The sequence below is a fragment of the Cibotium barometz genome, chromosome 15 (genome assembly GCF_041138505.1).
Source record: "Cibotium barometz isolate CiBa-2024 chromosome 15, ASM4113850v1, whole genome shotgun sequence".
Lineage (NCBI taxonomy): Eukaryota > Viridiplantae > Streptophyta > Polypodiopsida > Cyatheales > Cibotiaceae > Cibotium > Cibotium barometz.
In genome coordinates, this window is record NC_141060.1 from 44,518,471 (window position 1) to 44,544,647 (window position 26,177).

Below are 26,177 nucleotides of genomic sequence, written 5' to 3' on the forward strand. Positions count from 1 at the left end.
ACAGATAAGGGGTTTTTTAAATACCCCTTGAACGCACGTCGTAGGAGGGGCTTCCATATAGTGCACCCCCCGAGCTTCGTTTGAAGAGTGATACATTCTCAGTGTTTCAGAAGTTTGTTGCTCTTGTTGAGAATCAAACTGGCAAAACACTGAAGGCTTTGCGTTTCGACAATGGTGGAGAGTATATGTCCAAACAGTTTCAGGACTTTTTTGATGCTAAAGGCATCAAGAGGGTGCTCTGTACTCCTTATGATCCTCCACAAAACGGGACAGTAGAGACGATGAACAGGACCATTTAGGAGAAGGTCCGTTCTATGTTGTCACATGCTGCATTACCTCATGGTTTTTGGGCTGAAGCTGTTATGACAGCCGTTCATCTTATAAACAGGTCACCTAACACAAGGCTTGGTGGAAAAGTGCCAGAGGAAGTATGGACAGGGAAGCCTCCATCATACAAGCACTTGGGAGTGTTTGGTTGCGTTGCGTACGTGCACATACGTAGGGAAATGCGCACCAAACTTGATTCTAAGTATCACAAATGCACATTCCTAGGATATGGTGACAGAGGTGAAATGGGGTATAGACTTTGGGATCCCGTGAATAGAAAGATTATACGCAGCAATGATGTCATTTTTGATGAAACATGCATGTATAAGGAGCCTGCAAGGCAACAGGAGCCTGGCAGAGTCATCTTTGATGATGATGGACATCATGGACAACAACCAAGGGCTGTAAATCAGCCATTACAGCAGCAAAACCAGCCCTTAAATGGTGCTGAAAATGGTCCAAATGGACAGCCAAAGATGGCAGAAGATATCCCTATGGATATACCATAGTTAGAGGAGATACCGGGCATGATTTTTCAGCCTTATGGCATGGAACAGGAGCCACCAATAGGTGATATGCAGGCTGGACAGCAACCTACAAATGATGGTCATTGGGTACGGAGGTCCACAAGACCCTCCAGAGCCCCTGACAGGTTTGTTCCAGGGGTTGACTACTTGATGCTTACTGACTGTGGGGAGCCCTCATGTTATAAGGAGGCTTTACAGAGGGCAGCCAAGGCTCTTTGGGAGCATGCCATGAAGTCAGAGATGGATTCTCTGCACAAAAATGGAACATGGAAGTTGGTGCATTTACCTGTAGGCAAGAAGGTTTTGCCATGCAAGTGGCCAGGTTAGTGGCTAAGGACTTCAAGCAGGAATATGGTGTGGACTTTGATGAGATCTTCTCTCCAATGGTCAAAATGACCACACTTAGTGTTAAAACCCTAAGATCTCTCTAGATAATTATTATGCATAAAACATGCATAAATCAGGCATAAACTCAACCACCCAACCACCGCCGAGCCCAAGGGATGCACACATGAATAATGAATGAAATACATCATACCTCTACCTTGATGTCCCATACCATCAAGAGGTATAACACAATCCAATAGCATATAGCTATAGTGTGAAATGGTAGATGAGTAGATATGGACCTCTACACAAGAGACCATAGCATAAGCCTCCAAGCCTCCAAGCCTCCCTTGAGTGTGCCCCATGCCCCTATTATATAGGAGGGCCCTCAAGCGACTCTTGACTTTCCATTTCTCATGTGTGACCCTTGGATGCCTGACCCTAACCTTAACCCTTAAGGTTAGTCCTAACCCATGCTCCCATGCTCACAAGCCTAATGTGGGTTAGCCTCCTAGTATATGCACACATAATGTGTATATAATATAGCACACATAATGTACATATAACATACTTCCCCTCTCTCAAAACATTGCACTCTTGCAATGAAAAGAAGGAGAACTGCGCTGAATAATCTCAACCAACTCCCAAGTCGAATCCTCAATTTCCCTATCTTTTCACCTAATTTTAACCTCAGGGATTAGTCAACTAGAAAGTTTCCTTTCCCTGAATTCAAGTACCTTATCAGGTTCATGTGGAACATAGGATAATTCATCGACTTCAACGAGTTCTTGAGGAGTGACTGTGTCATCCTCACCTCCCAGTTTCCCTTTCAATCTATCGATATGAAAGACTGGATGAACCCTAACAATTGGAGATAGTTTTAGTTCATACGCAACCGTGCCAATCCGATATATAACTCGAAATGGACCACAATATCTAGGAGATAAATTCGAGCATTTTTCCATTGACAAAGTCTGAGAATCTATAAGAACATTAAAATAAATCAACGCTCCTGGTTCAAAAGATCGAGATGAGCGTCCCCTATCAGCATAAAACCGTGTCCTATCATGAGCACTCCTGATAGAATCCCGAGCTTCGGTCAGAATTTCCTACATATCTCGCAAGAAATCCCTCGATGCATCAAGCTCGATGTCCTTAAGACTGACATCAATAGGTGCCCTGAGTTGATACCCATACATAAGTATGCACGGACTAAAACCAATAGCAGTATATTTAAAACTGTTATAGGCAAATTCCATCATTGGAAGATATTTTTCCCAATATGATGATTTTCTAGAGACATATGCACAAAGCATATCCTCTACAATCTGATTCATACACTTTGTTTGCCCATCAGACTACGGATGTTCAGAGCAATTCACATTCAAAGTAACTTCCTCGTTGTAAACCATTCGGAATAAAGTAGAAAAGCATGGCATTATAACAGCAAAAACCAGGGATTCATCGGTGCCACGACATACCCACATCTGCATATGGAATAATCGACGTCTCGAGTTACCCATATCAACATAGAGAGTCATCAACGTCTCGATGAGACACATATGTCCATCCGTAAACCTATCAGGTTGATTGTGTAAATCACCTAAAGTACGGAACTAAAGAAAGAAATGCCAACAAAGGAAGAATCCAAATTTCTTTATCCGAACACAACAAGATAAACTTGTTTGAACTCTAAAGAAAGAGATTTCAACAAGTGAAAATGCCGATGAGATTACCCTCATGAAAACATGCAGGCTATAGATAAAAGAAATTTATCTAGAGAATGCCCACAATATAACTTCTAGTGAATTTAGAAAATAAGATTGTCTTTGAATGTTGAGATCAACATGCTAAGTGATGTAAGCAAAGCAACAATCTTGAGCCCAAATTATCCCATAAGATAATATATGTGAGGGATCACTAGCGTCCCATACCACCATGATACCACCCATACATACCTTAACAATTTGAAACTCCCTAGTATGCCGTCTAGGAAAATATGAATAAAATCCTGTATAAAAGGAATAAGATGGCCTTATCCAGACTTTCACATACTAAAACTGTCTCTATACACTCGAGACTACATCAAGGAATAACTCCTTCTGAGTACATCATTAGAAAAGAAATTGAATTATTGGCGCCTTTCTAATGATAACTACCCAAAACACAATAAAGTTAGGGTAGAAAAATAACTCCACCTAGATATATAAGCAACTAGGTATCCGAGTTGGAATATATACAAGAGTATAAGAAATATACTCCAAAATTATGTGCAAAAAACGAAGGCAAATGCTACCTTCAAAGCACATGTAAATATTCAAAAGATCAAAAGATGCTTATAAAACCATGGATAAAAGCATAGAAGCTACTCCAATCCATAAAAACCATAGTTGATCATAAGAATCAATGCATACCATCTAATGGACATTAATCATGCCAAAAGAAGCATTGAAATTGGTGGTGGCCAACTCATCAATCCGGAGTATATGAACGTTGTGTTGTTGAAATAAAACTCCAAAGTAAGAAAGTGAAACACATGTGTGTAGCACTCAATAAGAAAACCCTAGACACAAGTGATCTAGGCAGAACCTGATGAGTCCATAAAATTTGAAAAACATCCAATAAAAATCCACCACAACAAACCGATCAACTAACCCATGATAGAGGCTTAAAAAATTAAGCACAAACCACACTTTAATAAGTGCCAAATAAATTATCATGGAAAAGTGTCAAAGGTGAAACACACTTTGAACGTAAATTATAGCCATCAAAAGAAATTAAGGAACATGTCCAAAAAGAATGGCTAAAAAAATGGTAAAAAATCATGAATACATCGTTTAGAATTAATCCAAACATAAATATCCGTTAATACAAGATATAATCGTATTAATAATATGCGAATAACTCGCATCTATCTAATGTCAGCACAAGAAAACGTACTTCAACATTAAATAACTCTCAAAAATATTAAATTCTCGAGAAAAAGAATTATCATGATTTTTTTCTAATTTTCCCTAATTTTACAGGGCCTCAAAATATAATAATTTTGAATTTCACCAAACCTATCTCATGGCATTCCAAACCTATATTTTTCCAAAAAATTTTTAGCAATTTAATTTGCCAAAATACCATTGATATTTTAAAAATACCAATTTTTAGGATTTCTAAAAATAATTTCAGAATATTCCTAATTTTTCTTGAGAATCCCATCGTTCACGAAATTTCCAATTCCGCCCGACAATTCTCAAATCCAATGAAAATTTTTAATTTTAATGGATTTTTCTAATTTTTTGGGTCAAAAAATATAATTTTAAAGAAATTTGAATGGTCACTGGTGCCCGAATGGACACACCACATGCCAAACACCAACCCCACATTTTTCCAAAATTTAAAATAACCTTTGTCTAATTTTCCACTAATTTTCAGAAATTTTATAAAATTTTTAAATTACCCCGAACGCATTTAGAATACGAACGGTCAAAAAATTTCGGAATTCCAACGGTTTTCCCGGAATACGGAAAGCCAAAAGTTTTGGGAAAATGAAAAGACAAAAAAAATTCGGAATGTGAAAGGTCAAAGGTTTCCGGAATACGGAAGGTCAAAAGTTTTTCCGGAATTCGGAAAGCCAAAAGGTTTCGGAAAAACGGAAAGCCAAAGGTTTTCCGGAAGTTGAAAAGCCAAAGTTTGTCAATAAGAAATTTCCAGGAATTTTCATGGATTTTTTTCCTCAAATCCCAAATTTTTCAGTATTTTTCAGGCTTTTTTCCCAAGCTTTTTTCTTGAAAAATATCAAAAAGCTCTTTTTTTTAAATAAAAAACTCATTTTTTCAAAAAAAGGAAAAAAATGGAAAAATAAGCTTTATTAGCTTATATAAACTTTGATTTTTTAGGGGGGGGGCATTTTTTCGCCGGCGGCTGCTACGCAGCCCCCCCTCCGGCCGCCTGCGCGAAAAAAAAGTGAGAGAGGGAGTGAAAACTCCCTCCTCTTTCCTCTTTCCTCTTCTCCCCTCTTTCCTCTCCCTCTTCTTCCTTCCAATCTCTTTCTCCTCCCCTCTGTTAATCACAGATTACTTTAATCCATGATTAAAGTTTTTAATTAAACTTTTTTAATCATAATTATCATTAATTATGATTAATGTTTAAAAAAATCATTTAAAGAGATTTTCTCACGGAAAAGAGAAGGAAAAATCAGATTTGAGAGGCGGAGAGAGTCCCACGCACACAAGAGAGCATCTCATGCATCAACACGCTGTCCCCTACTGAATTTCAGTAGAAATTGACAGAAATTTGATCGCATTCCCGCAGAAAAAACCCGCAAAAAATGTATAAAAATATATTTTTAATCATAAAAATGCTCAGAAAATTCCTAAAAAATTAGGAGAAAATTTCTAAAAATTCTAGAAATTCAAGGAATCCATCCTACAAAAATATCCACCATAAACTTTATGGTATTTTTGTAAAAAATTCCATTAATGCTCGATTTTAACCATAAAAAATAGAGAAAAATAGCATTAACTCACGAAATTTCCCCGCAACGTCGATTCGTCCATTGAATTGTAGTTACACACGTTCCAATCACCAAATCGATGATCCACATGCAATTCATCAACACAAATCAACAAAAGATAACATTTTATTAGTAAATATTAAAATTTACTAAAAAAAATCAACAATTAAATAGAGATTGCTCTGATACCACTGTTAAAACCCTAAGATCTCTCTAGATAATTGTTATGGATAAAACATGCATAAATCAGGCATAAACTCAACCACCCAACCACCCCCGAGCCCAAGGGATGCACACATGAATAATGAATGAAATACATCATACCTCTACCTTGATGTCCCATACCATCAAGAGGTATAACACAATCCAATAGCATATAGCTATAGTGTGAAATGGTAGATGAGTAGATATGGACCTCTACACAAGAGACCATAGCATAAGCCTCCAAGCCTCCAAGCCTCCCTTGACTGTGCCCCATGCCCCTATTATATAGGAGGGCCCTCAACAAGTGACTCTTGACTTTCCATTTCTCATGTGTGACTCTTGGATGCCTGACCCTAACTTAACCCTTAAGGTTAGTCCTAACCCATGCTCCACTAGAGCTTGTTCCCATGCTCCCATGCTCACAAGCCTAATGTGGGTTAGCCTCCTAGTATATGCACACATAATGTGTATATAATATAGCACACATAATGTACATATAACACTTAGAGCTGTGTTAGCTTTGGTTGCACATGATGATCTGGAATTGATTCAGATGGATGTGAAGACTGCTTTTCTTCACGGAGATCTCCATGAGGAGATATATATGCAACAGCCAGAGGGTTATGCAGTAAATGGAAAGGAGAAGCTTGTATTCAAGCTGAAAAAGAGTCTTTATGGGCTCAAACAGGCACCAAGGGAATGGTATCATAAATTTGATACATTCATGAAATCACAGAAATTCAGGAGAAGTGACATAGATCACTGCTTATACACCAAGAAAGCTTTGGATGGTAGTCTATTGATCCTCATCTTGTATGTTGATGATATGTTGATTGCCGGGAAATCTCGTAAGGAGATGGATGCCTTGAAGCAGAGGCTGCATCAAACCTTTGATATGAAGGATTTGGGTGATGCAAATCACATTTTGGGTATGCAGATACTTCGGGACAGAAATCAGCATGTGTTGTATTTGTCTCAGAAGGAATACATTGGCAAAGTTTTGCAGAGGTTCAATATGGACGGGGGGAAGAAGACTAGTACTCCTTTGCCTCCATATGTGAAACTCAGTGCTATGGACAGCCCAGAGTCAGATAGTGGCAGGGCTGATATGGCCAAGATTCCGTATGCTTCAGCTTGTGGAAGTCTCATGTATGCCATGGTTGCTACTAGGCGCGACATTGCATTTGCAGTGGGAGTGGTTTCTAGATACATGGCCAACCCTGGCAAGAAGCATTGGGAAGCAGTGAAAGGTGTCATGAGATACCTAAAGGGCACACAGGATATGTGCATTTGTTTTGGCAAACAGGATGCATTAGTGCATGGTTACACGGATTCGGATTATGTCGGTCATCCAGATAACCGGAAGTCTACCACCGGTTATGTGTTTACATTCACAGGAGGTGCTGTGTCATGGATATCCACCAGGATGCAGAAGTGCACTGCCTTATCTACTACAGAGGCCGAGTATAGTGGTTGATTTGGGTTATACAAGGGATATTCCATTGTTGCATTATGACAGTCAGAGTGCCATCCAATTGGCAAAGAACCCTGTCTTTCATGCAAAGACAAAACATGTGGATGTGAAGTATCACTTCATCAGAGAGGTGATAGAGAACAAGCAAATTCAGCTTGTTAAGATTCATATGGATGACAACCCGGCTCATCTGTTGACAACGATTGCAGACACTTGATGGGCATTGGTTGATGGGCATTGGTGGATGAGGCCAGTTTCAGCCTTGATATGGCCTTGTATATTATCATGTACATGCTGATTTTTCTTTTCCTTTACTTAAGGGCACTTTGCCTTTAAGTGGGAGGTGGTTGGGGTAAAGGCATTATGCCCACCCTTATAGTGTGTACAAGCCCATAAGTTATAGTACATAGTACACTTAGTACTTTTAATGTACTAAGTGCACTATGTGTACTAGTGCAATATACATGTGTGATAGGGGAGTCACACACTCACACTTGATGAGTTGACTTATCCCCACAACTCTCTCTCTCTCTCCCTTCTTCTCTGTGTATGTCTCCCACATGAACTCTAACCCTAATTAACTCTCCCATTCAAAGAGGTGTGCATAGCATCATTCATCAGTGCTATGTTGAGTTGCTCTAATCAACGGCCCTTTACTATTTGACATTCGTCAAGATTTAGTATAAAAGAGACTTTTCTCCCAAGTACTATAAAACAACATAATGTAGACATAAGAAAAACTCATTTATCAACAATTTCATGGTAAAGTAAACAAGCAAAAGCACAAACTCAGTTATCAACAATTTCATGGGGGTGGTAAAGTAAACAAGCAAAAGCATAAACTGATGTACTCACCCTCTTGAGGTAATTTGTAGAAGGAAATCTGTTACATATCCGTAACGCCGCTATGGGCGTTACCACAAGAGGGGACGGCCTCTGGCTCACCACCCAGCCATAGAGGAAGAATGAGGATTGCCCCTCATCCCCCAGGCTATATAGTGTGTGGCCTGCCGTCCACACTAGCCTGGCCGCCCATGACTCCGCATGGGCGTCCTCTCCCACTGAACCCCGGACATGGCCATCCGGTCCGCCGTCGGTCATCACAGGAATTACAGCCTACGTGACATTACCCCCCCCCTTAAGAAGAGTTTTCGTCCTCGAAAACAAACTGGGGAAACCTTTTGGAAATTGCACTATGGCGTTCCCAGGTTGCCACCTCCTCATCCCTATCTGTCCATTTAACAAGTACCTCCTGGTACACTTTATGTCGGGTTTGTCTATCTCGATACCCAAGAATCCTTTCCGGTTCATGTGGTATCTTTGGTGGCTCTATCAAGTCCACCAAAATCTCTGGAGAAACTGCGTTCTCTAACCCGTGAACTGATTTTCAGTTTACTGACATGGAAGACAGGATGGACTTGAGAACTCTTCGGTAACTCAAGTTTATATGCTACATCCCCAATCTTCTTAAGGATTTTAAAAGGACCACAATATCTCGGAGAAATTTTATCACACTTTCCCGTTTTCATGGTTTCTGACTGCGCAGGAACCTTGAGAAATACAAAGTCACCTTCTGCAAAAGTCACCTTTCTTCGTCCTTTATCCGCATAAGTTTTAGCGCGATCTTGAGCGCTACGAATGCTCTCATGTGCGGCTCTGAGCATATCATTCATATCTTCAAGGAAATCCTTGACAGATTGAATCTTCTCCTTTTCTAGGCCTACAGCCATTGGAGATCTCGGCTGGAATCCATACATTAACATGAATGGTGTAAATCCAGTTGCTGAGTGTTTGGAGCTGTTATAGGCAAACTCCAGTAAGGGTAAGTACTCTTCCCAATTAGATTGCTTCTTACTAACATAAGAACGCAACATATCCTCTAGAATTTGGTTAACTCTTTCAGTTTGACCATCAGACTCCGGATGATCTGTTGTACTCATACTCAGAGTAGTATCCAGCTTTTTGAAGACTTCCCTCCAAAAATGACTGTTGAACTTTCTATCTCTATCCGACACTATATCTGCGGGCAGGCCATATAGCTTGTAGAGATGTTCAATAAAGAGTTTTGCTAACTCTGGCGTTTTAACAGTTTTCTTCGTGGCAATAAACTTTGCCATTTTAGTTAACCTGTCCACTACCACCCACACTGAGTCATTTCCTCGACTCGTCTTGGGTAAACCGGTAATGAAATCCATGGAAATGCTTTCCCATTTCCCTTGAGGAATTTCCAGCGGATGGAGTAGTCCTCCAACCTTAAGACGTTCATGTTTATTGACCTGACACTTACTGCATTTCAGCACATAAGTCTGGATATCTTTAAACAAACTAGGCCAATAAAACTATCTTTTTACTAGTGCATAGGTCTTCTGAATCTTAGGCCCTGACCCGCACTTGGACTATCAAAATTATACCCCGAAGACTCAGCTAGCCTCTCCGGACTAACTCTCGCCTCGCTACCCGCCGCACCTACGGCCAGTCTCTTCGGACTAGCATTACGTGCCGGCGAGGAAGGTGGGCGCGGCTGTGACAAAGTGCGTACGCGTACAGCGCGCCAGACCTCTGTAAAGACAGGATCATGCTCACACAAGCCGTGATATGGTATTTCAACCAAAACCCCAAGGCAAATTTCATGCCTTGATTTGCATCATGTCATTAGCACAGAAGCTAATGTACTGGAGAGCACTCTAGTAGCGCAAGTTGTTAGACTATGCTACTAGATATTTGTAGACTACGCTACCATGTTGCTTCACCAACTTGTTAAAACTTCTCCTTAGAAAGTTCTACGGCCATAGGAGAAATAAACTAGAGCCAATCTAATCATGCATCACAAGGATTAGTTCCAAAGCTGAGAGATACTTTCTCTCTCAGAGTAACATCTTTGCACAAGCATATGCTCTAGAATCCTGTTGAGTTTCTAACTACCATCAATCTACGGATGGTTAAACTCCACTCTAATTCAGAGTAAATGTAACTTTTTGAAGATTTCCCTTCAAATATAACAATCAAACTTCCTATCTCTTATGCCATACTATATATGTGGACAGATCATATAGTATGTGGAGATGTTTGATAAAGATTCTTGCACCACTACGGGTGTCTGGAGTTACATCCAATCACTTACAACTCTGTGTTGCTATTACCAGACACATCCCTTCCAGTATTATCTGGACTCACACAACTATTCCAGTTTATGTGATATTTGAGGATATCCCTCCTTTCCCTCAAGAAAGGTTTTTGTCCTCAAAAACTCTACTCTCAAGCGGACTACGCGCTAGTGTCATAGGTCCAAGAATAAATCTAGACCGTGTTTAATATATTTTATTCTTGAGTCCTTCCAAGAAACTTTTAAACATCTTGCAACGAAGATGTGGTATAGTGTCTACGCACATATGGTGGTACTATTGATAAACTGCTTTGCAACAGATCAGTGGTTTCACACTTGTAACAAAGTGCTTCATTGTTGCATATTATTACCCTTCATAAGCGGTTACACACTTATGAATCATTTGGGTGGGTTGTACCATCTATCAAGAAAATTCCAAACTACTAATAACCACATTATCAATCCACAGATAATGACTGAGCTTGCTGCGAAGCCATAGGTTGCTAGATAATTGATGGTAATTACACAAGCCCAATGTCTCATTACATCATACATTCAATATAAATGCAAACATCACAGTACTTCGTGATGATGAACTTAGGAATTTCATCCTATCCCTGTTTGGTGTTGGTATGAAGTATAACTATGAGAACATTATTTGCTGCCTCCTCATCATAGCGACAAAGCTACCTACCCATCACAGGTGGCAATCTCTACCAAGCTATAACCAATGACTAGCAAATAAACGAGTACTCTTGTAAGAACTTCATAACCATATCTCACACCCAACTCATAATCACTACGGATTAAATGCCAGGGCTTGCAAAATTGAATGTTATCTGATAGTAGGTAGAGGGGATCATCAAACTACGGATGACCTCGACAACTCACTAGGACTAGTGATGTGTAACTTTTAAGTTACTCCACTCTCTTGCTTATTCCATACCATCGAACAAATCGGTCCCTCGATTTGAGCAACGTCAACATATTTATGAGTACCTCGATACTCATGGATTATGGTTCGGTAATTTAAAATGTTGATCTAGAGTATCTTTCACTCGAGGATCTTAATTTTATTAGCAGCTATGTATTGGTAGTGAGTAACTACGTACCCACTTTCATCACACTAGTAGCTCCATACTAGTCTGTGAGTAACTTCATACCCAATGGCGTACCTCCCCCGAGTGGGAGTACCATATACAACCATCTATAACAAGATGCTTAAGTCACTTGCTGCTAAGAAGTGACTACACAAATTGACCCCTCCATTGCACATTGCAGTACAATTTCTGGTATTACAACACGAATTTTTGGACGTCCTTATCATAGAGGTCAACTTAAAAACTAGTGCATAGGTCTTGTGGAGTCTCGGCTGACCTAACCACACCACTGGTGACTTCCTACAAAAAATGTGGCGCCGAAGTCACCACCTATGTACTTTAACTCCGTAAAGTACATGGTCTTCATCTATCATCTATGGAAAGTTGTAAAACATTCCTGCGATGGATTTTTATCACCCTAAAATTATTGTGCACTATTTTAGTGTGAAGAGCTTTTTTCCTGGGTACCATGGTTCACCCCAAGCTCATCTTTTGCTAAATTCTCCGATTTAACAAAAGATATGTCTGCCTCCGAACACTCCGGTTCAGCCCCAGATTTTGAGTTTACTTCTTAACGCTCCGGTTAAGTCAAAACTCACCAGATATAGTAGGATTTACCACTAAGCTCTCCGGCTTAGCCTTCTATCCTAACTCAGCCCGAGTTATGTACACTTCATATGTCGGATCCGATACTAACAACAACCAGGCTCATCTGAAGTGAGATACTACTCACTATTACCATGTAAAACCTTATTAAATCCTAGAAATGCTCCACTCATTTCCCAGGGGTCATACGACTTATAGGGTTTACACGCACATGAACTTTGTAAACAAAATAGCCTGTCATGCAATATTACAATTGCTTATGTAGGAAAGTAATATATTTTCCAAATTCATATGGTAGCAACTAAAATGTGCCTACAATCACACACTTATGTTGAACATAGGCAAGACTACGCTTGCAAATGCTATAGGGCGTCCCCCATGCATGAAACTGTCCATTAAAATAGTCTTACTGCTAACCTCTAGATTTAGATCACTTCGAAACTAAATCACTCTGTTAGCACTAGTTCACCATCATGGTCTTGCTACCTAGAGCTTCTCCGAACTCTGTAACTGGGTTTTATCCCAACTTATGGCTATATTTGGTAATTTTCAAAGTTCAAATTTTATCTTACACACTTTATCACTATAGACAAGTGTACATACAAACCTGCCAAAGAGTCAAGTTACATGCACAAGCCTTGGCGTGTCATTCCACCAAGACTACAATTGATTCCGTGAGAATTTGATGTCCCATACCATCAAATTACCACCCAACCAACTGATGTGACATATAAAAAGGCTCTTTCCCCCCTCGAAAGATCACCATAAACTCTCGAGCAGTGGGATGTCAACGCATGGCAATAAAAAGAACAGAAAACCATGCTTGTAAGTTTAAGAATAGTTCTCTTCGATCAAATTGTATAAGGGCATTGAGCATTACATCTCAAGACTATACCCTTTCAGATTTATCTTTGATTTGTACAAATCAATCCTAAATCTGCTATTATTATCTAGGCGTACGCTAATCCTTCAGATTAATACTCCTAGATAAACCAAATTGAGTACTGCTAGCAACACTGCTAGCCCCTTTATCCCAAGTGATACACACCTTAGGGATTACTTTTACCAGGCAATCACGTGACTAAATCAAACTAGTCACCAATCTCTAGGCCCAAGTAGTGACACTATTTTGTTACTACCAACAAGGGCCAGCTTGCCTCTACGGGCCAAAGCTCTCTTGTTGCTATAAACAGTAAGCAACTTGTTTGGACACAAGGCATAACCACATCAAGACTACGCTTGTACATGGTTCTCATTTGCCAAAGTTTATCACAATCTTCGAGCATCTGTTAAAAGATTGTGAAGGGTTATGAGCACTACGGCTCAATTAGGCTTACCTTGATTTCTCGTGATAAGCACTCCGTCTAATTTGGGCACAACTGACGCCATTGCCGGTCTTCTTAGCCCAAGTAAACACACCGCGGTTTCACATTTACACTATAGCCAAACTACGTGACTTTTATGGTCAATTCTAAGTGTATGCTCAGCTTAAATTTAGTCTCTCCGAACCAAATGTGTGATCACCACATGTGTTATTCTAGCGGCGCTACGGCCATAGACGTGTTCACTAGGCACAACGGCCATAGAACGGCTTTCTCTCGAAGGACTTGGCACTACGGCCGTGGGATTTGTCTCTCGCTTAGTACGCGACGCTACGGCCGTGTGCGTTGGGTCTTTTTCGTGGAAAACAGGCACTACGACCATACGACACGATGGCCGTGTGGATTTGTTTCGTGGGATGTGCCGTTGTTTTGTGTTTTTTTAAAAAATAATAATAATAATAATAATGGGCCGGGCTGGCCCTCGTGGCTTCGGGCGTGGCTGCCCGCCCGTGGGGAGTGTCCTTAGGGCCGAGTTCGGCCACCCGCTTCATTTTTAATAAAGTAAAAATGAACAAGTAAAATATTTTATTTTATTATATTTTTTTTTGTTTTTCTGGCCGCCTGCAGCGCTGGTGGCTGGCCGCCGCCGGCTGCCGCCGCCGCCACCGAGGCCGCATGGTTGGCTGGCTGGCCGCCGCCGGCCGCTGCCTGCTGGTTGGCTGGCTGGCCGGCCTGGCTGCCCCCCTGGCTGGCCTTCAAGGCTGGGCCGCCTGGCTTGCCTGTAGGAGTAGCCAAGTCAACGCCTGCCAGTTCGTCTCCTCCACAGCCGTGTCCACCTTAAAGCAGGCTCCAGCACAGTTTGAGTCTGGCGCAGGCCCTCAACGCCGATGCGAGCTTCCCATTTATTCTCCACACGCTTGCCGGCGCCGCCTGGCATTCAAGCCTTATACAGCCTTGTTTGGTAGCGCCGGTCATTCACAGCATGCCAGTCGTGGGCACAGCATCTTCAAGTCGTAAGGGGGCTGGAGTAAGCCGTGGGGCTGCTGCTTCGCGTTTCCAAGGCCGCCTGGCAAGCCCAATCTCACAAGGGGCTGCTGTTCGCATTCCCGCACACAATGCAAGTCGCCCCCCCCAAGGCTCTTCCACGCAGCCGTGGGGCTCGTGGGTTAGTGGTCTTCGCCCCCCCCCACACACTCGCGTTTTTTTTAAATTTCGTGGGGTTGGTCTGCGCCCCCCCACCTCTACAGGTTTCAATTCGCAAGCATTCAATGGAGAGGTTTTCGCAGCATTCGTAGCCATTCAACGCAGAAAACAAAAAGAAAGCAAACAAAAATTGAGCTTACCTGCGATGCTCCTTCGTGTGTGTGACGGGGAGAGAGAGAGAGAGAGAGAGAGAGAGAGAGAGAGAGAGAGAGAGAGAGAGAGAGTTCTTCCCCTCCATTCTTCCATGGCTGCCTCCCTCCACACCCTCCATTCGAGATAAGGATAAGGAGACGAATGGTCGAAAACCATCGAGTGGGCTCCGGTCCCCTGTTCACGCGCGGACTCTCACGATTCCCTCGAACCACGCTCTGATACCAGTGTTACATATCCGTAACGCCGCTACGGGCGTTACCACAAGAGGGGACGGCCTCTGGCTAACCACCCAGCCATAGAGGAAGAATGAGGATTGCCCCTCATCCCCCAGGCTATATAGTGTGTGGCCTGCCGTCCACACTAGCCTGGCCGCCCATGACTCCGCATGGGGTCACAGGCATTACAGCCTACGTGACAAAATCTTTGCTTGTTGTAGCTTTTTCAAATCAACAAATATATTGTTGAACCTTGTGTATGCAAAACTTTGTCCTCAACCACTTCGCTTGTACTCACCATGGGAGCTTTTTTCCCACGTGCTTGTTTCTTTGGAACCCCTTTCTTCTTCAGAACTAGGAATTACCATTATGTCTTCTACATATTGGTATGAGCCTAATTTCACTATAATATTGGCATCACTAACCTTCTTAGAAAATCTTACCGCTTGAGGAGCTGAAAATAGATTTTCAGTAATTCCGTTCTTCCGCAGGGCATCCCTAAGGAGTTGATGTATGGCTTCATAGCCCCTTGTGCTAATACACCAGCTGCATCACAAGCACTCTGAATATCAATATCTGATACAAAGTTAGAAATTTTTTTCAATATCTCGTTATTGACTGCCTCTTGAATCAACTTTGATTTTAGTGCACAAATAAAAGATAGCACATGTATGTATATTCTTTGTTAAGTAAACTACTTCAGTAATGTTATGAATCCTCGTTGGAAGTACTACCACATGCATCCAGTAGAAAATTTTTGAAACACAAAAACAACAAATGGACAAATTAAGTCGAAGACGACATTTTGGCTATTTGCAGTAGTGAAACCAAAGTGAAAGTTTTTATGAAACAACATACCTGGTTGCCATTACCCTTCTCTTTACGGGTGCTGCCTTTAGGTGCAAGTGTCTGTATTGAGGAGAGGCCCCTTTTACGTTCTCTTGGGCCGAGGGATACTCTTCAAATTAGATATGCTACCTTTAAGCTTAGAAATCTCTACATCCTTTTTTGATATCAATTCCTTGATCTCCTCTGCCAACTGATCTAAAGCTTAAGATTTATGTTGAAAATGATATAGAGTGGAGTTCATCGCATGAAAGTGTTTGTAAAGCTCTTGTAACTTGCCGCTTTCTTGTGTCAATAATCTTTTGGAATAACCTAATAAACCATGCTCCCCTCTCTCCACAAATTGAAGAAATGCTGGTAGATTATGGAAGTTTGGATGATAATGCGTGACGGGATCATTGGGATACAAGCGCCCATCTACCCAAAGATCTACATGTTTTTGGCCTGCTGCTCTATGCTCACTCAAGGTTTGAGGATCCTTTGGGTCACTGTGTTTTGTGGGTGCATACTCTTCTAGCAAAGTCACATGCACACTAGATCCTAGTTTGTGTGAGGAAGTGGGTATGTTGGTTATATTAGATAATGCCATTCTAAGCAGAGAAGATTAGTGAAATAGAATACAATGCTAGATTAAAGATGTTAATGATTGATGAAGTGGAAGGGGAGGGAGAGAAAACACCAAATGTAGGAGGGACCTTTTACCAATCTTCCATATGCAGATAAACTAGTGGAGACTTAGTGAAGATTAGAGAAGAGGACTAAATAGAAATGATTAGGAGAGAAATGGAGAGAAAAATGAGTGTTTTGGAGAGAAATTAGCCCCAAAGTGTAGGGCAGGGAGGGAGAGATACCAAGATTTCCATGGAATCATGCTATAGTAGTGAAGAAGGGTGGTGCTGAAAATTAGGGGAGAAACCAGGTGGATAATTTCAAAGCAGTGAAAAAGAGAAGACTTTGGGGAAAGTGAGATTTTGGGGAAAAGTGGAGGGAAAGTGAGATTTCGAGTAAATGAGGCAAAAAAGAGGATTTTTTGTATGTATATAAGTTGGGGGCAAGTTTGAGGCTTAAAACAAGGAAAAATGGGGGGAAAAAAGTCATATTTTGGATCAACCTTACCCATGAGATTGTTGAGGTAGAAAGTAGAGAAGTTATGAGGATTTTGGGGAAAATGAGACTTGGGGAGAAGTGGAGGGAAAGTGAGATTTTGGGGAACAGTAAAGGAAAAGTGAGATTTTGGGGAAATAATGAGGCTCATAAAAAGGAAAAATGGGAAAAAAAGTCATTTTTTGGGTCCACCTTACCCACGAGATTGTTGAGGTGGAAAGAAAAGGAGTTATGAGGCCTTGCCTACTACTTTCAAAAAGATAGAGAGAGAAAGTGAAGAGGAGTAGGGGTCCCCCTACTTTTAGAGGTGGGAAGTGTATGAAGGGGCCCAAAATCTAGGCCTATTCATAATTTGCACTTGTCTCCTTAAGCATGCACATTTTTAGCTTTAATCCCTAAAATTAGGAATCCTTACAAGGTCCTCCATAGTCCAAAAAAACTCCTAATGCCAAGGATGGTTAGGTGGCCAAGATGGCAAGTGCAAAAAGTGCATCAAGAATTGCGGGCAAGGTGTTCCAGGTCCTTCTTTCTATAGTATGAGAGAATGGTCTGGGGGGCAAAGGCATAAGTTTCATGTGGTTTTGTAACAGTAGTGTGGATCATACTTGGAGAGCATGTAACACCGTGTGTCAATCACCTATTAGACCCCCGGTTGTTTGGCTAGTGGGACAAGGTACAAACCTAAATGTGGATGAGATCCGAGCATTGGGGCTAGTGGGTTTATGTTGTAAAAGGGACAATGTAAGGAAGCAAATGATGTAGACCTATGTTTAAATGCTATGGGAAAGAATCCATCATACACATGTGCCGATTTTTAAGTCATGGTAGGTGTTAAGATGACCATATTGTGCATACAAGCACCTGTATTTTGTATATTTGCATATCTTTGGGTTAGATGCAAACCATAATATGTTTATACATCAACCCACTCTAAAAAAGGAGGACCTAATGATAATGTTCAGCAGCACGATAACAATGTGAAAAGGACCTCGTACTGTTGATGACATTGTATTGTAGTTTTGAAAAGATCCTTCATGTTTCAATAATAAAATGCCATTTGTCTTAATTCTCTAGCAAGGACTATTTACTTTTTGTTTTTTACATGTTTTAGAGCAGGACAATTAATATGGTTATATGCCAATGGCTTGAATATGTTTATTCCATTCATCTACTTTTCTAAATAAAGGGGATAGCCATGCATCTACTTTTCTAAATTTAGTGGATGGCCATGCAAAGTACTTTTTTGCTTTGTGTATCTATAAATTTAACCCCCTGTCTCTTACTCTAATACTTGGTGCCTCCCTCTCCCTCTCGTTGTATTTCTCTCTCTCACTATTGTTCTCTTCCTTACAACCCTCACGAATCATCAATTAACCTTTGCTGATCTCTAATGGCTTCTTCCAATGGCCCCAACTATACTTTGAAGAAAACCTTAGATAGGGTTTGCAAAGATTTATGTAAGAAAACGGGCAGAGATGTGACAAAACATCTCATAATCACGACAGAGACCTGCAATCTTTGGATAAAGATGCTAGCGGATGAGCCTATTCATTTTGGAAATTTGTATGTGTGGAACATGAAGATTGGAAATGATATCGGCACTTGGCAAAGTTATTAAAGAATAGAACAGCCCAAAAAAGCGTATAGGTGTAGGAACCGTAGGTAGTTATGGTATGTTATTAATTTTAAACAATGTTTGATTGCAATAGCCCTTATAAGTACATAATTGTAGATATAACAGCCTTCTTTGGAATAAAGTGGTCTCAACTATAGATCTTCTTATCTTTTGTAATAATTGCCTTAGTGAATTTTCAGTTTGTTTGTTGTTTTGGTTAATTATGTAAAATTTTTTATTTGCCGTATGTTTTGAATAATAGTTATGATAGAAGAGTTGTATTTGGAAGATGTGTATGAATGAACTTGGTTTTATCTATAATTGAAAGCAATATTTTCGATCCTAAGGATGTAATATCATCATGTTCTTTTATCGCTCTCACTCCCTCTCGCTCTCTCTCTCTCCCTCTTCCTCTTAAATACTTAGGCCATGTTCTCAATCATAATTGGAAAATTATTGACCTTAATAAATTTATATTCTTCACTACCTCTTAATATCTAGTACGCAAGCCATAGTAGATATCTTGCCTAGAATGAAATTATCTTGTATGTAGAATTCTTTACATTATTCACCTTATTAATTGTACTCACATGCAAAGGCTTCAAATCACATACAATCACATACAACAATATGAAAAGAGAATGGAGCACCATGCAATGATATGCACATGTAATAACATCTAGATGCAATGCCTTGCCATGCAATAATGCAATGTATTTAATGGCACATGTATGCATTAACATACAACACTATGTAAATGACATGCAACACTATGCGGCAAAGGGCATGGAGTACCATGCAATGGCATGTACATGTAATAACATCCATATGCAATGCAATGTATTGTAATGGCACATACATGCATTGACATGGAATTGGATAATAAAGAGCACGCAATGTCATGCAAATGTAAAAATACGAATGTAGAAAATAAACTCACATGCAATGCTATGAAAAATTCATGTGAAGATGAGGGAGAGAGAGAGAAATGAGGTGAAAGAGAGACCAGGGCCAAAGGGAGGGAAGAAGAGATTATGCATAGGGAGGGTGGGAGAAGGAGAGAGAGAGAGTGGGAGAGTGAAAGGCGGGAGGGAGGGAGAGGGAAATGAAGGAGAGAGAGAGAGAGAGAGGGGGGGGAGAGGATAGAGAAAGTTACCAAAGAAAGCGAAGAATAAAGAGAGTTAAGAAAGAGAAGGATAGAGAGAGTGAGATAGGGAGGATAGAGAGAGTGAGAAAAGAGAAGGATAGAGAGACTGACACGGGGAGGATAGAGAGAGTTAGCAAAGAGAGACAAGGTTAGAGAGAGTGAGAGAGGGAGGATGGGACTAGAGTGAAAGGGACGGAAGAGAGAGAGGGGGAGGGAAGAGAGGGTGGCAACAATAGAGAGAGGGAGTTGTGGGCTGGGTTGGGCAGTAGTGGGCAGAAATGGTGGTGGCAATAGTTAGAGAGAGATTGTTCAAGTAGAGAGAGAGAAGAAAAACTCCCTCCACCAAGCTCCCTCAAAAAGCACAGTCTTATATAAGAAATCCTCCTTTGCATAGCTAGAAAATCTCTAAAATTTTCTGCTATATTTAAAGATTCCCCATCAAGAGAGCGATTAAATGTTTCTTGTGTGTGTGTGTGTGTGGGAGAGAGAGAGAATTTTTCTTAGCTATGACATATTCAGTCAGCATGGAGAGTATCATATCCCTGTGTTATATTGTCAACAAGATACTTGTCACATATGGAGCAGAATTCCACATCACAAACAAAGTGGGAGTCACTTTCATTTGTAGCGACTATTGATATACTGTATTATTTGTGATCTTGCAACTTGCTACGGTGCAACGTGACCTTTAAACCACAGACAGCAGTAACCTATAACGAGGTTGACTTAGTACGTAGCCTGTAGTGCTTTTTTTCTGGGCTCATACACGCGTTGAAGCAGCGGCTAAACGCCGAAGCGTACCCATAGCGCAGGCCTCCTTTGTGGAAATCGAGCCCCCAAGGGTCCAAAAAGTAAAAGGCCAAGGCGACTCCCCTAATCGCTTTTAAGCGCAAACTAAACCACGATAATTAACGTTCAGTAGCTCGGCTGAGCGAAGGTTATAAATACAGCTCTAGCGCTCATAGTGGAGGCAATACACGAGAGAGCTAGAGCAATTGCTTGCTTGCTCACACCCTACAAACAGCTCTAGTGAAAATGAAGAAGACCTTCGTGCTTGTGGCTATGGCATTGGCGCTCATTCTGGGGCGCTCCCAAGTGGCAGAGGCAAACTGCACCATCAAGAATAACTCCAACCAGAACGTCCTCATCCTGCCAGTCGTGGACGTGGCAGCTGCCATCGTGCTGAACGTGGGCGCTTCCGTGGTTCTGCAGCCAAAGCAGCAACAGTGCTACTTCAAGAACAACCACTCCGGCAACAAGAAAGGCCCCGTGCAGCTGGTTGATGGGGGTCTCTACGTCATCGTGGAGGCCAGTATTACAGGTGAGCTGAACTTATGCGTCGCCACTCTCCTCGGTGGAATCCTCGATATTGGTGCGGTTATCGTTGCTGGGATTTGATGACATGCATGAGAACTATATTGCTACTGTAAAGTGTTCCTACATTTACCATCTTTATCTTTATGTAAGGTGTGGGGGCCATAAATAAGGTTTTAGGTTCTCATGTAGTTTGCATGTGGAAGAAGGAAGTTGTTGTGTATTATCTTGAATGGTTCAATGACAAGAAAAGTAAATTAATAGCGCAAGTCTCTCGCTTTGTTATGCACATTAATTTCCAATCAAGGTGTAGCTTAATGTTACTTAAATGGGTTCAGTCATATATTCATTGGTTGAGAAAGTTAATTATATTTGATGTCACAAACAAGCAGTTCTTTTGTGAAGAAAATGTACTTACATGTGGCATCCACTAAGATGGGCATGGCTTCAATTTTGTACATTAAAGAATGTCATGCGAGATGTCTATTGCATAATAAAGAATCACATGTAAGGTGGTAATTCTATAAGGTTTATATGTTTTTAAAGTGAGAATACTAATCACATCCTTTCAAGACACACACTAATGTCCCATCAATGCTGACTAATTAATGCTATTTTGTTGAAATCAATATGCTATCATTCACTCATGGTGGCTATAAGCTATCGGTACACATGTTGTCGCTAGCATGGGGCTAGTTGGGGTTAGCTGAAAAATATAGGGGATTTCATTGCCTACTACCTTCTTCCTTGGACCTTCTTTCATTCCTAGCATTGCCTTCTATTCTTCCTTGGACGTTCCTCCATCTCTACCATTGGTTCTTGGGTTGGTGTTTCTATTGGAAAAGCATTTGCTTAACGCTCCTCCCTCATGATGTTTTTGTGGGTGACGAATGTGCTCTATTTTGTAAAGCCCCCTTTATGAGGAGTAGCGGTTGTGGTGAGCACCTGAGTACTCGACAGTTCCCATTTTAGACACTGGATAGTGGGAGCCAAGTGTAGCCAGGAGACAATTTATGTAGTCTTGGCACTCTGCCAAGTAGGATCACTACAACAAACGAAGAGCACAACCATATGAAGAGCCACGAGAATTTCAAAGGATCTATAAATGGAATTAAACATTCACACGGCTATAACCGTGGCTATGGGCATGGCTATGAGCATGCGGCTACTGCATTTACACAACAGCACATATAGCCACGTACTGTCTACCAAAAAAACAAGGATAAAATGGGTGAGTTATGTGAGGACATATGTCCCCACATATCTCACTCGTTCTCTCCCCGTTTTTTTAATCACATTATTTAAACTTTTTTTTAAGACAAACACTTAAAACACACAAAAAAATTGTAATACAACAATGTCATGGTTTTTATTACTTATAAATTATCTATAAAGTTGCAAAATACATAAGGCTTTTATGTCCCAAAAATGAATAAAGACTAAGATCCTAATTAAATTAATTCATTGTCTTCATCTTTATCTTCACCCACATCTTCACCACGTGCACCACCACCTTCATCATTATCATCACTTTCAGCATCCTTGTCTTCCTGCATTAAATAGTGATACAATGCAAACATGCTAGCCACAAGCAAAACAAGTTGGTTAAAAATCGAGTTTAGAGTCTCACCAAGTTGCCTTGCCAAGCTCGTTGAATATCTATCTCACTGACCACTTCCAAGAATTTGAGACACTCCCAAGTGTCCACTTCGCTGTGGTTCTTGCGGAACCTATTCTCCCCAAACATTGGGGGCTCTTACCCTTTCCTACTATAAATTTTTAACATGCATGAGATATGAAAATTATGACGACACATGAAATAAACTTAGTGAAAATGGCAAAGAGAAAACTTACAAATTGTGCGAGCCAACATGTCTTTTCTTCGGATCTATACTTTATCAACTTTAGTCATTGCCTCGTGTGTGCCACCTTATGTTGAGTATCCTCCCTAGCTTCCTTCTTTGCCTTCTTCCAGCCCTTAATAATGTAGTTCTTGGGCAAGCAATTGTTTTCCCCCTTTCATGCACCTCCTTGCACAAGACCTCCTATTATTAAGCATCTTTATAATGCCATTCCTCTCGTCAAAAAAATGTGTGTGTGTGGTGGGTTTGGAAACCACTCATGTATGCACTAAACTACATACATGAAGTCTTTGCCTTTTTGTTCTCCCCATGGTTTGAAGGAATCCTTATAGATTTGGTAAACTAAATGACAGAAGGTATAATAAACCCTTCACCTTGTTGAGATATCGAGCTCGTTTAGTGAGGCGGTGGACACTGATGACCTGCCTGCTGGGGGATAGGCCCCACACTTACACCACTGGCATGGTTGGTGAGATCTTGGGTGATATGCGGCCAGTGGGATGACAGGCTGTGTGACAGCCATTCTAGAGACTGGCATAGTTATAGCGCCAGCTCATTTAGTCAGGTTCACACTATAGAGAACCCATGTATGTATTGGTTGAGTACATTTCATATTATTGAGTACTCTTATTCTTGTATATGGTGTGTTGAGTGTTGAGTAGAGAAGAAGAAGATTTTCAGCCTCTCACCTTGTGTGTTCTCTATTAGGATTTTGTGAGTGTGTGTGTGTGGTTGCAAGAGCTCAAGCTCTCTTCCCCCCTGCATCTTTTCATGGTATCAGAGCCTAGTTCGTGCCAAGGGCTGAGCTGCAAGCAAGAGAACCACATGAAGCGGTACGAGGGTAAGAGCTTCAACTACTCTTCCCTATTTGTCTTGGTGACTACACCCTTGTCAGGAGCTCTACGGGAGGCATCAGCAATGATCTCTGAGATTGAGGAGCTTTCTTCGTGAGAGTAAAGCTATAGGGCAACTATACTGTCCTATTGGACTGAATTTTCTAGGTCGAAAACGCGTTTCGGGCGCGTCTGGACCTCCATTTTTTAGAAAGCAGGCGATTTTGAGCACTACGGGTAAGTCATCGATTCTCTGCAGAACTCTGTTTTAAGAACTGCAGGAAGACAGATTGACTGTGCAGACACTGTGGGTGCTGCAAAGAGGTCTACAGTTGCCATTGGTGTATGTATGCACATTGAAGTCACTCGTTGTGACATTTGAGAGTACTACAGTACCGCTGTGTAGAAAATACAGCAATTTGTGCAAAAAAAACCAGAGTGCAGTTTCTGGTAAAATTGTGTGTTTGGCAAGATGTCAAATGATGGGATAACTCACATTGTGGCTGAGAAGCTTGATAAGAATAACTTCCATGCTTGGAGGTCCAGGTTGACAAATTTCCTGATGGGAAAAGGCTATTTGGACTACATAGAAGGTGAGCATGAAGAGGCATCGGAGATACCGGATATAAATCCGACTGCTGCTGCAGATGTGAAAGAGTTTAAAGACTGGAACCAAGGAGCCAGGAAGGTTATGTATTGGCTCTCCATTAGTATACAGGACACCATGATTGGGCATATTCAGGATGCTAAGTCCCCCAAGGAGGTGTGGGACACCTTAGTAAAGCTCTATGAAACAAATACCAAGGCTCGTAAGATATAGTTGAAGAATGAACTTCATACTGTGGAGAAAAAGAGCATGTCTGTGAATGACTATGCGTTGAAGATAAAGGGTATTATGGAATCCCTTGCATCTATTGGTGTGTCAGTAGATGATGATGACAAGGTGGAAGTCTGTCTACGTGGTCTCGGGCCACAATACAAGGCGTTCAAGACGAATATTCAGACTCGGAAAAACATTCCCAACTTTACAGATTTGGTGTCTATGCTGATTATCGAAGAGAAGAGCTTGGGTGAAGACCAACAGTCTTCACAAAGCAAAAACAGTTCAGAGCAATAGGCCTTCTACACGAGTTCAGGAAGAGGACGAGGTAGAGGAGGCCGTGGAAGCGGTCAAGGAGGTGGCCGAACAGGTAATCAGAATTATGGCCAGCAGCAGCAGCAGCAACAACAGTCCCAGAATCAACAACCACATCCAACAACACGCAGGTGGAAGAGGCAAATTCAGAGGCAGGGGGAGTCAAAGAAGCCGTGGAAATTGGCAAAGGCAATATAATGATGCACGTGAATGCTATTATTGTGGTAAGCCTGGACATGTGCAGGCAGAATGTTATAAGAAGCAGACTGACATGCAAAATGGGAAAGTGCAGCAAAATAGCTATGCATCCTCAAGCAGAAATAATGAGGATAATGAAAGGTTGTTTGTTATGCAGCATGTCGTGAATGCCATGTCTGAAAATGTTGATGCAGCACAAAAAGATAATGTATGGTATGTGGATTCAGGCGCTTCAAACCACATGACGAGTCATGGGGAGTGGTTCAAGGAGATGAAAAACCCGGAAAGACCAGGTTTTGTGGAAACAGGGGATGGCACTGCTCATCCAATTGCCCACATTGGAGATGTGCCATTGTCTATGCAGGATGGCAAAGTGAAGTACCTTGCAGATGTACTTCATGTACCGAACATAACAAAGAATCTGGTTTCAGTTGGCGAGATGATTGAGCAGGGTTTGCAGGTTCGGTTTAACCCTGATGTGGGTGTTATGTTGAAGATTTCAAAGACAAGTGCAGGTTGGTTGCAAAAGGCAACAAAGTGGGCAGAATGTTTACGTTGAATGTAGACATGCCTGAAATGAGTGTTGCGATGTTTGCAAATGGTTCAGGAATTGTCGCAGACACAAACATTTGGCATAAAAGGATTGGACATGTAAATGTGCAGAGATTGAAGTCTATGTAGACAAAAGGAATTGTGACAGGGCTGCCAAAATTTAAAGTGGAAGGTATGCAGAAAATATGTGAAGCATGCCAATTTGGGAAGCAAACAAAGCCTGTGTTTCCACGTAATAGATATGTGAGCAGAAATGCACTAGATGTTGTGCATTCAGATGTATGGGGTCCTACGAAGACCATATCTATGGGAGGCTGCAGGTATTATGTGACTTTTATTGATGACCACACAAGGAAAGTGTGGGTATATTTCATGAAGGAGAAGAGTGAGGTATTCACTCACTTTCAGAATTTCAGAGTTTTGGTTGAAAAGCAAACAGGGAAATATGTAAAGTGCCTAAGGTCAGATGGAGGGGGAGAGTACTTCTCCAATGAGTTCTCTGA